We start from the raw sequence: 13011 nt of genomic DNA, 5'->3' as shown, positions 1-13011 counted from the left end.
GTGTCCTTTATTGCCCTGGAAGTGGCTCTGAAACACTGGAGTAACATGTGGGGTACGGTCTCCATCGGTATCCCTAACCAAAACATAAAAAAACCTTTACAGTCAACAAAACAGGCGGGAAACTGGTTGAACTCCTTCTTTTCCATTTTATTATACCCACATGCGTCCCTACAATTGGGTACGCTGTCATCCGACGTATGCAACCTGGGCGGGGAGACAAAAATTACATGGTACAGGCTAGCCCTTCCAATTGTCTGCCTCCAGTTTGTCAAGTATGTCATGTGAAGTTGACTGGCAACCCATTCTCTTACATGGCCTTCAGACAGTTTGGAACCCTCTATTGCGGCTTTGACCATACCAGATTCACATTTTCCACGCCCTACTTGACATCCGCTCATGTAGTCCGGGGTCCTTTCAGATGGCGTCCCTTTTACTTTACCATTCGTCATTACCATCTTGTCCAGGTGGGGGTGCAACCCGAGTGAACTGCCACATTTTCAGTGCTGACAAGGCAGGGATCAGAAACTTAATTAAAATAATTCCTCTGCAAACTTAACACATCAGCAGCACATACCTCCGAACCCAACCTTCTGGTGTAAACGCTGAAGAGGTTGTCCTTCGTTTCCCAACCGCTGACAATTCCATCTCTGATCGCCACCCTGTCCTCCTCCCACAAGGTACATCCATAGATAAAACGACATCATCCAATGTCTGGTGCCTTGGGATGGGTTTCTGTTTTTCTTCCTGGATTTCCTACCCATTCTGACAAATAAACCACCATGGAAAGAAAAAAAGGGGGGGGGGGGGAATCGTGTAGGGTTTTCTGCCATCCAGACGGCCAGAAAAATCCTGCTGACTGCATCAGTTCTGATGGAAACTGAGGCAGCACCAAGCCCCAAACCCCAACACGAACACACAACCACAGTCCAGGGTTCAAATAAAGGTTCTCTCTTTTCCATAATACTTTCCCTCTCACCACTGTACTGCCCTCCTCCAGTAGAGTGTTGCCTTTCTTCCTCACTCGCCTGGACATTGGAGCACAGCCCCTTATATTGTGGACCCAGGATTACTTCCAGTGCCAGGTCTGCACCTCTGAGTCATATGGAAGTCAAACATAGCAGGGAGCACGTCTCATATCCAAGACTGTTGCCATCTAGTGTCCCGAGGGAATAAAGAGTCCCCAGTGATGACATATTCTTCTGATGAGCCGTTCATCCTTTCACTCTGGCCATCTCTTCTGGGTCTGGCACCTTTCTCTCTCCTGGCCAGGATGCTTGTCTGCCTGCTAGGAGCCTTCCGTCTGGGTAAGGAGCCATCCCCTCTTCTGGTCGAGATGCCTGTCCAACCCATGTGGCACTTACATACCACATGATCGGCAAAATTTTTCGTTTCACTATGTTATAAGGTTGAAAAATACATTCAGCTGCCTACATTCCCGAGAGGCAAGAAATAAAACATTCATTTCAGTAATAAGCGTATTACAATTAATCTTTCATTTGCAGATTGCAAGAAAAAATTAAATAATTCTTTGACTACTCAGTTTAATAGCAATTTAAGGTCAGCATTGGTTACACAAGAAATAAGGAATAAATAAAAATGTCAATACATTTCATATCTGAAATGATATTCAGATCTACCTTTGATTATCCTATTTTGCTTTGAAATTCAAAAAATTACAAAAAGAATTGCAAAACTGTACATCTACAACTTGCTTATTTTTAAAAAAACTGATCAGTAGAATATGTGATTGCTAATTGTTATTTTTTAATGTTAAAACGGAAAAATGTGTCTTTCTTACAAAGGGATCTTTGTAGAGGTGTAATAGAATATCTTAATCTTTGAAAGAAAGGTTTCTATTGAGACACTGAGAATAGCAAAAGAGAGAAATAAGCAAGACATTTGCAAAAATAAATAAATAAAATAACTCAAACATTTACTGGGCTAAATCTTGAAAAGGCCAGAAAGAAGAGAAATAAATTGAGCTGTGAACATAATTTTAACAAAATATTTACAAAAGGAAAAATTCAAATATACTGTGGACACAGAGTGTGCGTTTTTCTGTGAAACACTTGAAGATCAATTAGGTTATAGTCAGGAAGCCACTGTGGCTTTAGATTTTTAACATAATTAGTTCAGTTCTTGCTGTTAATACAGGATATCTTTAAAAACAGAAAGCAGGTTTCATATATAATTCTACCATGTCGGAAAGATCAAAGATTTTGTGATTTACTTTTAACTTTGTGGACTAGAATGAATTAACAAGTTTTTTCTGAATAAAAACCATATTCCTCATAACAAGCACACTCACAAATGGCACCAAGTCATCTAACGGCAGATCTCATTTTTACCTCATTTCTTACCGTTTTCTGTTAACTCACAAATAAAACAAACAGTCAAGGACACAGAATCATGCCAAGAAAATTAACTAAAATGAAACAATTAAGGACACTAAAAAGTGCCAAAAATAAATCTTTCTGGATATAATTATGGGCAACTTCAAAACACAGCAAGAGAGAAAAGAATGGGAAGTTAAACTCGTGCTAAAATTTAATACATTACAACATGGATTGAATAGAGACAAGAGTTATGGCCAGATATGAGGATTGTTTACATCTCTCAGAATGACAGACAACCTGTCTACAGATCCACATTGTTTTGAAAAAACTCATTACAAACTTCAAAAGACTTTGTTGGACAGTTATCTTATCCAGAGATCTTGACAATACATTGTTCTTTTCTCTATTGTTAAATTAACCCTAGCCTGAATGAATCTATTAATTTTTTACATTTAAAATTTCTCATTTAAAGATTTACCAATGTTGTTTCTTGTCCTAGAGTGTGTATATAAACATCAGTCTCTGTATTACATCTTGCCTGAAGAAGGGGCCTGAGTTGCCTCGAAAGCTTGCATATTGTAATCTTTTTAGTTAGCCAAGAAAAGGTGTCATTTTACTTAACTTCTTGTTGGAAATAATTAAGAATGAAACCCCTCACTATTGTTCATACTAGAAACTGGTGACCAGAAAGAAGCGCACAGGAAATTGTGCGCTTTTTTCTCTGCGGATGTCATATAAGCGCACGGGAAATAACCACACACGGAAAAACCACACGTGGAAAAATGGGCATACGGCAAAGTCGTATATGCAAAGAAGAAAAAAAGTTTACATGATACATCACAATATATTAAATTGTATAATTGTTCCCCTCCTTTAACCGCCACCTTATCGTGGTGGAGGGGTTTGCGTGTCCCAATGATCCTAGGAGCTCTGTTGTCTGGGGCTTTATGCCCCTGGTAGGGTCACCCAAGGCAAACTGGTCCTAGGTGAGGGATGAGACAAAGAGCGGTTAAACAAAACCTCCTATGATGGAAAACAATTTTGGACGGCGTTTTCCCTTGCCCGGACGCGGGTCACCGGGGCCCCACTCTGGAGCCAGGCCTGGAGGTGGGGCTCGATGGAGAGCGCCTGGTGGCCGGGCCTGCACCCATGGGGCTCGGCCGGGCACAGCCCGAAGAGGCAACGTGGGTCCCCCTTCCCATGGGCTCACCACATATGGGAGGGGCCAAGGAGGTCGGGTGCAGTGTGAGTTGGGTGGTGGCCGAAGGCGGGGACCTTGGCGGTCCGATCCTCGGCTACAGAAGCTGGCTCTTGGGACGTGGAATGTCACCCCTCTGAAGGGGAAGGAGCCTGAGCTAGTGCGCAAAGTTGAGAGGTTCCGGCTAGATATAGTCGGGCTCACCTCGACGCACAGCTTGGACTCTGGAACCAATCTCCTTGAGAGGGGCTGGACTCTCTACCACTCTGGAGTTGCCCCCAGTGAGAGGCGCCGAGCGGGTGTGGGTATACTTATTGCCCCCCGACTTGGAGCCTGTACATTGGGGTTTACCCCGGTGGACGAGAGGGTAGCCTCCCTTCGCCTTCGGGTGGGGGGACGGGTCCTAACTGTTTGTGCGTATGCACCGAACAGCAGTTCAGAGTACCCACCCTTTTTGGAGTCCCTGGATGGGGTGCTAGAGGGCATACCTTCTGGGGACTCCCTCGTTCTGCTGGGAGACTTCAATGCTCACGTGGGCAATGACAGTGAGACCTGGAAGGGCGTGATTGGGAGGAATGGCCCCCCCGATCTGAACCCGAGCGGTGTTTTGTTATTGGACTTCTGTGCTCGTCACGGATTGTCCATAACGAACACCATGTTCAAGCATAGGGGTGTTCATATGTGCACTTGGCACCAGGACACCCTAGGCCTCAATTCGATGATCGACTTTGTGGTCGTGTCGTCGGACTTGCGGCCACATGTCTTGGACACTCGGGTGAAGAGAGGGGCGGAGCTGTCAACTGATCACCACCTGGTGGTGAGTTGGCTTCGATGGTGGGGGAGGATGCTGGTCAGGCGTGGTAGGCCCAAACCTGTTGTGAGGGTCTGCTGGGAACGTCTGGCAGAGCCCCCTGTCAGAAGTAGCTTCAACTCCCACCTCCGGCAGAACTTCGACCACATCCCGAGGGAGGTGGGGGACATTGAGTCCGAATGGGCCATGTTCCGTGCCTCTATTGTTGAGGCAGCTGACCGGAGCTGTGGCCGTAAGGTGGTCGGTGTCTGTTGTGGCGGCAATCCCCGAACCCGTTGGTGTAAATGTAAATGAACACTGAAATGATCTCATACATTATTAAGGAGTTTTTTTTTCCCCAGTACTCCAATTTTCTTCCGGTATTCCAAGGAGGCACTGGAAAGTTTAATTGGCAATTCTAAACTGTCTCCATATGAAGTACAGTAAAAGAACCAGTGACGGACTGGCAACACTTCCAAGGCTGGATCCTGCCTTGTGCCCAATACTAGTATGTTAGGCTCCAGCTCTTTTTAACCAAGTATTGAGTCAAGCAGGCTCTAAACACATACTGCAGGGGTCTCCAACACATCACTCGCGAGCTACCAGTAGCTTGCAACCCCTTTCCAAGTAGCTCGCCGAAGGGTTAATGAATCCTATATAAAACTTGAAAACTTGATCCTTTTAATACAAAAATCACGATCCATAAACTGAATTGCAATCCTATCTTTTCAATGTGGCATACAGTTAAGAGAATATCCAGACTCAGACTCATCAAGACCTAAGTAACACTTTATTTTAAATATCAAACAAAGTTGAATTCAATTGTTCTCTCATTCGCTAGATAAGCGGAGTTAATGAACACGCCCCGAAGCTGGCCAGTAAGTAAGGAAGGCCCCTGCCCCTGGCCTGTTGCGTGTTTCTCGGATTCGCACAAATAAATCAGTACCGCAAGCAAACTATGATACATAGCGAAATGAGAGAAGTCGCAAAATCAACCGGAATGTTCAAGCAAATTATAGAAAAAAACCCGATCTAAATCTGTTAAGTAGTTCTATTGTGAAAAGCAGACAGACATACAGACAGAGACACACTGGATTTTATATATTATATATTAGTAAACCTTCAAAATAATGTGAAGTTAAAGTCTCAACAGCATTCTCTGCATTTCTGGAACTTAGTAGAGCAGAGATAATTATAAGAATCTTCGCTAAGCAGCTCTGAAAATATCTGCTTTGTTTGGGTCTACATACCTCTGGGAGTCTGCCTTTTCTGGCATGAATATCATGAAATCAAAGTTCAGAACAAGACTGACAGATGAACATTTAAATAACTCCATAAGAGTGAACCTAAGTGGCTACACTCCACCATACACCTCTCTTGTTGACTCCATGCAGTGCCAGTCATCTCACTAACCAAAAAACACATCACACATGCAACTGGACATGTGAATACTCTTTTGAAGTGAAACTGACATGCAACAAAATGAAAGACAATTAAGTAATATCTGTGTATTTGTAATTGCATTGTTTTGTTTTGACAGCATTCATGTTTTAATTCAATAGTGTGAGATACACTAGAAAATGCATACAGACATACAAAATGCACTTGCAGGTGAACTAAATATTTTTTGTGATGTTTTAATGCAAAATGTGAGTTGTGGACACCATCATTTTGTAAATGTTCAGGCAAAACAAGCTTATTCAGTTTGTTTGGGTTGAAATAAGCTATCAGAATAAACGTTAGAAAACATGAGTAGCTCTCAGCCATTTTCATTTTGTAAAAGTATCTCTCGGGGAAAAAAAGGTTGGAGACCCCTGATATACTATATATTTAATTGTCATTGCAATACTCCCTTGATGTGTCTAAGTATACATCATATAACCAAACAAATAGAATTAAACTATAGTAAAGAAAGCTTGGAAACTGGCAAAATATTGCAGTGACAGAATATATAGACATACATTCAATTATGCGTTCATTTTTTAAACTCACTTAATCCAATTTCAGGGTGCCAAAAGCCTATCCTAAAGGCACTGAATGCAGACAGAAACCAACTCAGGACAGGCCAAGAGTGTGTGGCTGGGATACTCATACTTCAAAAACTCTCACATATTCTGGAACAATTGGGAGTTTCCAGTCAACCTATACTATACATTTGAGCCATTGGAAAAAACATGTAAATACCCATTTAAATGTACACACTCCACAAACACTGGTTGATCAGACTATACAACCACTTCTCCACTATGCTGTCTCAACACACCTTTTGTGTATAAGGCAAGTTGTCACTAATTTATTGAGAATATGTTCCTGCAGTTATGAAAGTTACCCCAGCAGCAAGAGGTCCACCAAGGTAGAAAAAGTAGGGGTCAGTGCCAATAGGAATCTCCAAAGAAGAAAGATGGAAGACTTTTACAATGCTTGGGGAATGGGATGGGCGTCTTTTCATAGACACCCAGACAAGTTGCCTCCTGGAAGGCCTAGCAAGTGGCTACAAGAACTCCAGGCCAGTATATCAATGTAAATGAGACATTTAAAAAAAATAAATAAATAAGGCAGCAGGAGAAATGTCTGGGAGATGCAGCATTTTTATGATCACTGAGAAAGGTCCACCCTGGTGTCACTATTGCCAGAAAGCCTTCAAAGGTTTGGGGTGGCTAACTTGATGCAGAGGTAAAATTAATTTAGAAAAGGAAAAATGCTTATAGTGATAGCACACTGGCATTAAGAAACAGCCATTTTTTGAATGTTGGGGTGGAAGGGTGGGGGTATGGCAAGAATCTTGGTATCTATTTGATATTAATCATGTTTTAAGTGTTATTTTCCTCATTTGTATTTTAGCACAACCACTTACTTCCTAGTTTAAGAGGCTTAGTGTTTTCATTGTAATTTCAATGTCGAAGGGCTCTAAACATTTTATGGCTACACATTTATGTAATCTTATATGTAGGTTGGGCACATCATTGTGAATATTCTTACAGGCAATTCATACATTACAGAATCCAAAACACACTTATTGTGAGCCTATAGAACAAAATAATAAGTTGATCTGTTTTTTTGTTTTTCGCACTGTAAAAAGTCTAAGAACCACTATCCTATTGTGATGGCACTAAACATGCAATCATTAATCTCGTACTGTACAAGCCGGCACCTACAAAACAGAATCTATGAACAAATATGCATTTGTGGCATTTTTTGCTCCATCTGTCTCCTTGGCGTAAGTGTGTTCCGTTTAGTTTAATACCTGCTTAAAAAAATATTGGGATATTTAAATTTAAGATGTGCTGGGATACATTTTGATCCCAGATGCTCTCCAGTAAAAGTGAATGTGGCTCTGTAAAAGCATTACTTTCCATTTCTATTCTGTTTTGCTTACTGGATAGGTAGACAGTATGGCAGTGTAAAATGTGTAATTAGAATGTAAATGGAAATTTACTTACATTAATAACATTTACTGAGATTTTATCTCTATATTGCCAGAGGAGCTTACTTTTTATAAACTGTAATCCTAGAGGAAACTTTGGCATAAACAAGTCCTGCCCACATCTAAAACATTTACAACCACGCACACGGTTCAATCATTTCTCATTTGTGTGAATGCTACTGTCAGACAGTTTGTGCAGAAAGAAAGAAATGATATTCATTCACGAGCAGCAATATGTTGCATTGTCATGATGCAATTCCAAACACAGAATCAAAATTCAATGCAATATTGACGAAAATGTAAAATCGAAAAGAGATTGAATATATGGACATTTTCAGTCAGACTTGTAGATCGTCTAATTAGTGTTGCCATCAGGGAAAAGTAGTGTTTCTTCCCAATGAAAGGCCTATCAGCGAGAACTACAAGTTTTGTTGACTGCGAGTGGCAGAGACGTGAATTTGCTGGCTCGTAGCGCAGGCAGGGGGGTTGGTGAGTGAAGCCCCCTAGTAGTTATAAACAATATCTCCAAGTTTCCACTTATCTGCACCAAGATAAATTACTTAAATTTAAACAACTTAACTTGTACAAAGCAGTAATTTAATGCTTTCTAAATTAGAAGCTAAATGCAAGTCTTACCATGAGAAAAGGCGGCTCAATATAGAGGAAAACAAAGGTGCTTAGAGATTGGAAATGGAGAAGTGCTACCCATCCTTTCAAGTGGCCTGTCACAGAATATGCAATTTCATGAACTCAAAAACTACATGAATATCAGATTACTGTAGCTCTCCAACATACATATCACATGTGGCAAAAAAAACAAAAAAAAAACAATGTAATATATGAAAGAAAAAACTACCTCAAATAAAGAACAGTTATGAATAAAGCATTTTGAAAGAGACATAGTTCTCCATGGAAGGACTCATGCACACATCTTAAACAACAAATATTCCTGTCCTTTGACTGCTTACTGATTAAATCCTGCTTATCATTAATTATTGCCCAAGCTTTCCAAGTTGTTGTTGTTGGTATTATATACACCCCTGCACACTATATTCAGGGGGAGTGTATTATTTATTTTACACGTGCCTCCCATGTCCAATCAGTGTCAGGTCAGGCACTATATAGCGTCCCTCTTACAAAATTATATACAGTGTGTGTATATATTTTATATACACACACATATACATACACACACACACACACACACACACACACATTGTATATAGATTATTCAACATGATTATTGTCAAAATGTTTAGAAATACACTCTTAAAAATAAAGGTTCCAAAGTTTTTCTTTAGATTGATGCCACAGCAGAACTATTTTTGGTCTATCCACATGAAGTTTCTAGAAAGAATCTTTATTTAGATGACAGGCTCTATAAATAACCATGAGCATAATAAAGTTTTGTAATATACCATGAAATGTTTTTTTTTTTTGGTCTAGCCATGGTTCTACAAGCACTGAAAAAAATGACATGTCAAAATAAGATTAAAAATATTTACATCAGTTGAATGTAATAAAATTGTTTTTATCAGAAATGATTTAATTATGCTTAATATATGCGGAAATTAAATACTATTTTTATGTAAAATGAAAGAAATTTGTTCATGTTCTCTTAAATCTATATGACTCATGTCAATAAGGCATAATATTTTAACAATTTTTTACAACCATTTTTCAAAAAATGCGCATCAAGTTATTTATTTAGCTAATTCTATTATTTTATTACTTTTAATGTACAGTATTTTCTTTTTACAGTTTATATTTAAAGTAATTAAATTAAAAATAAACAGGTTTCATTTTACTAAATACCAATGTTGTATAGCAGGCAAAGAAAAGGTAAAGATGCTTTTCTGTTGCAAGGTGAGCAACAAATTTGCCAGTGTATCCAAAAACAACCCACTATCATAAATCAGCCTCCACAACCACCCCACAGTATTCTGGGAAAAAATTAGTTTACTAAACATCTTTAGCAGTCTTTCCAATTGTACAAAGGTGTTTGGCAACAAAAGGGGTGTATCTTTATGCAAAGATAAGTTTTATGTATGTGAATATCCTAATTTAATTCAACTGTGTATATTGAAAATGGACATACCATGCCTTGAGCATTAAACAAATTTTTGTATGCGAGGCAATTAAGGACAACAATCACAAAGGCTGATTAAGCTTCTGTTAAAAGAACATAATTTAATGGGTTTTGTTTCAAAGTAATTTAATTGTGTTACTGTGACATGTAAGAGAATTATGTCAACATAACTAGAAAAAGCTATGTCATATCAATACAAATTATTATGTTAACTTAAATTAGATGAACAAAGTGAATAACACTGTTGAACCTTTTTAACAGACCAATAATGTATAGGAGTATACAGTGAATCCATATACTTTAATATTCTTACCAAGTCTGGTAAAATTTCAGTATACAGTGATATATGCTTATGTGGTACCTTATTTAATTTCAGTTACAAAAATGCAGATTTTTGATAACCCACAGGGAAACTTGTGGCCCCAATGACCTTATAAAATTTCCCTTTAGGATCAATAATGTTTATCAAATCTAAATTTTAAAAAACACCTAAACTACTTAATATTAAAGCACAAACTACACTTCTTTAAAATTTTATTATTATTTTCAGGAATATTATTTAAACAGCTGAACCATTTCCAGTATACTGGTAAACAATGAAGCCGTAATATTTCAAAATGACTTAACAATAGTACATTTAAATCGCCCATCACTTTGAGAACTGGACTGCCTGAACCCCTAATATAACTTCTGGTATTGGACGTTACAGATACTGTTTTGTTAACAGCAAGATAGTTAATGTTATTCCTGACAAAAGCAGTTGCACCAGTGAATAGCTGAGAATAAAATGAATAATATAAAAACAAAACAATCACAATAACTACCATTTCCAAGAGGTTAAAAGTGAAGTGTATTAATACAGTAAGCCTCTGTTTATTAGCATATTTGAGTTTCAGCTCACAATAATAATGGCAACTTGGTGCAACTACTGTATTTAACTAAAATGCAGCTCTTTCAAATTATAACATTATTGAAAGCAGACTCAACTTATTCTCACTTTTGCTTAAACCAAGTCCTAATCACACAAGACAACAGCCTATCCCAGCAGCACTGAGCACAAGGCAGGACATAGCACCAGCCCATAGAAAGGCAAATTCACACACACACTTACAGTACTTGTGGGATATAAAACGATAGCCAGAGTACCAGAAGACCCCATTCCCCCCCCCCCCCCCCCCCCTTCAAATGCATGGGTGGATATGTGTACACTTCACATAGATGACATCCAGGTGCAGGACTCAAAATTCAGGATGCATTATATGTAAGGTGGCAGCATTATCTACTGTACTGCACTACTTGATGTGGTAAACTGCTTCTTGAGAAATTCTATCACTTTCTGTAAAGGCAAAAACAGGCAATCCAAATAAAGTGGACAGGAAATAAATGTAAAACATACTTATAAATCTATCAGTAATTTTGTGGCACTCAAAATATTACTTAATTTATATATATATTTTTGATGTACCCTATCCAGGGATAACGCTTTGATGCTGTCTGTATAGGATCTGCCTCAGTGCAAGACTGAAGGGATAAAACCTTTCATCACTATTTTAGTTTTTCTTTTGAGTTGCTTTTATTTCCATATTACATGAAGACCCTGAAAAGAATGTAACGAATTACTAGTCACATTCTAAAGACACATAATGGCTTAACTGGAGGCTCTAATCCATATTTGTTATACTTTGACATACTGTCTGGAATTTGTTACGCCTTGCTCCATCTCATCATGATCCTCTGCTGAAATAAGTTTTTAAAAAGCAGAAAACGTCCTGCATTTCTACTTATAATTTTACACCGATTAGAATACCCCCTTACCATCCCCCAAAAATGAACGTCTTATATTGCAATTAATTAATTTTACATATCTTTAAATGTTATCCACCACTGACCCCGATGTTTTTTCTATTAAAAAATACATTTCCTATACATTTGTTCTCGACAGCACATTGGTAACTGATGTTGCTTCACGGTTCCAAGGTAAGAAGGCTTAAAACGCATTTGCGAGCCGTTTGCTTGTTCTCTCAGTATGTATTTCTCCAGATATGCTACTTTCCCTTGTCCATCCAAAACATGTGCAGGATTGTATGACTGGGGTACCTAAAACTGTTTCTTACAATAAATCAAACCGCAGTATTAATTTCCAGACCGAGTAATAAATACAGTATGTGTTTATTATTGGATAAGGAAAACAAAGCTGAATATGAAAAACACGCTGTCTCTGTAAACATTTCTGCATCCTGCACAAATCGCTGGCAAGATTTTCCATCTATTCAGTGGTTCTATGCATTTCTTTTTCTTTCACACTGCCTTCACTTCGTTTGCAAGGCAACCAAAATACAAAGTGTGAAGACTTAGTTAACCTAGATCTGCCATTTCTTAAAGCTCGTTACTTATTTGAGCCCAGCCTCCCGCTAGTTGTTCCGCATAGAAATGCACTTGAATGATGAACCTTATTTACTTAAAAAAAAAGTACAAAAGAAAGGCACAAATAAATTAAAACTAGTACCTCGATTTGGAGTATATATGACACGCCTTCGAGAACAGAAAATAAATACTACATACAATTAAATAAGGCTAATGAAAATAAAAATCGTAGTTCCTTTGACAGCAAGTAAACTTTTTTTTTTTTTTTTTTTTTTTTTTAACTTGGCTGGCTCCCAGCTCACCTGTTGCACTCTTCGTCGCTTCGAAAACCGAGCTGCACACCTGCCTTTGCGGTGAAAGTCACGATGACGCTCACGAAACCACTTCACACTTCCAGAAAAAAAGTAATAAACAAAGCGAAACCAAAAAATGAGAAAAAAAGAAGCAGTCACTTATTGTCATCGTTTGACCATACTGACAACACCCATCAAAACTGTAAAGCCGTTTAAAAGGACGAGTTCTCACTTAAAATGGGGCGGGGCCAAATCGACAAGTTTCGCGGGACAGCCCCGCCCCCAGCAGGTAAGTGAAGAATCGAGAAACTGGAGAAACCGGATTGCTCGCTGCTTCTCGGCAGGTTTTTTCCCCCGTTTGTGTCATTAGAATGAAATGTATCAGGAAAAAAATAAAATCGGGAGTGGTCTCCCCTAGAGTTTCTCGTATACTCAGATATTGGGATGGATATTTGAGGAGTAAACCACAAGACAACGATTATATTTTTATATTATGTACATTAAAGAACCATCAACA

The 13011-nt window shown here is 38.8% G+C and overlaps 1 protein-coding gene across 1 annotated transcript in view; it reads right to left on the bottom strand.

The window, feature by feature from the left end:
• The window catches only part of si:ch211-191a24.4 (uncharacterized protein LOC100150331 homolog), a 91579-nt gene extending 78935 nt beyond the window's left edge, over positions 1-12644 (bottom strand). Inside the window, exon 1 of the mRNA XM_028803857.2 lies at positions 12504-12644. The gene's annotated coding sequence lies outside the window, so the exon portion shown is untranslated. The remainder of the gene's footprint in view (positions 1-12503) is intronic.
• Between the last annotated feature and the right edge of the window lie 367 nt (positions 12645-13011).

This window comes from Erpetoichthys calabaricus, chromosome 6 (assembly GCF_900747795.2).
Source record: "Erpetoichthys calabaricus chromosome 6, fErpCal1.3, whole genome shotgun sequence".
Lineage (NCBI taxonomy): Eukaryota > Metazoa > Chordata > Cladistia > Polypteriformes > Polypteridae > Erpetoichthys > Erpetoichthys calabaricus.
Note: the sequence above shows the minus strand (reverse complement) of the source record. Positions and strands in the feature narration are given on the sequence as shown.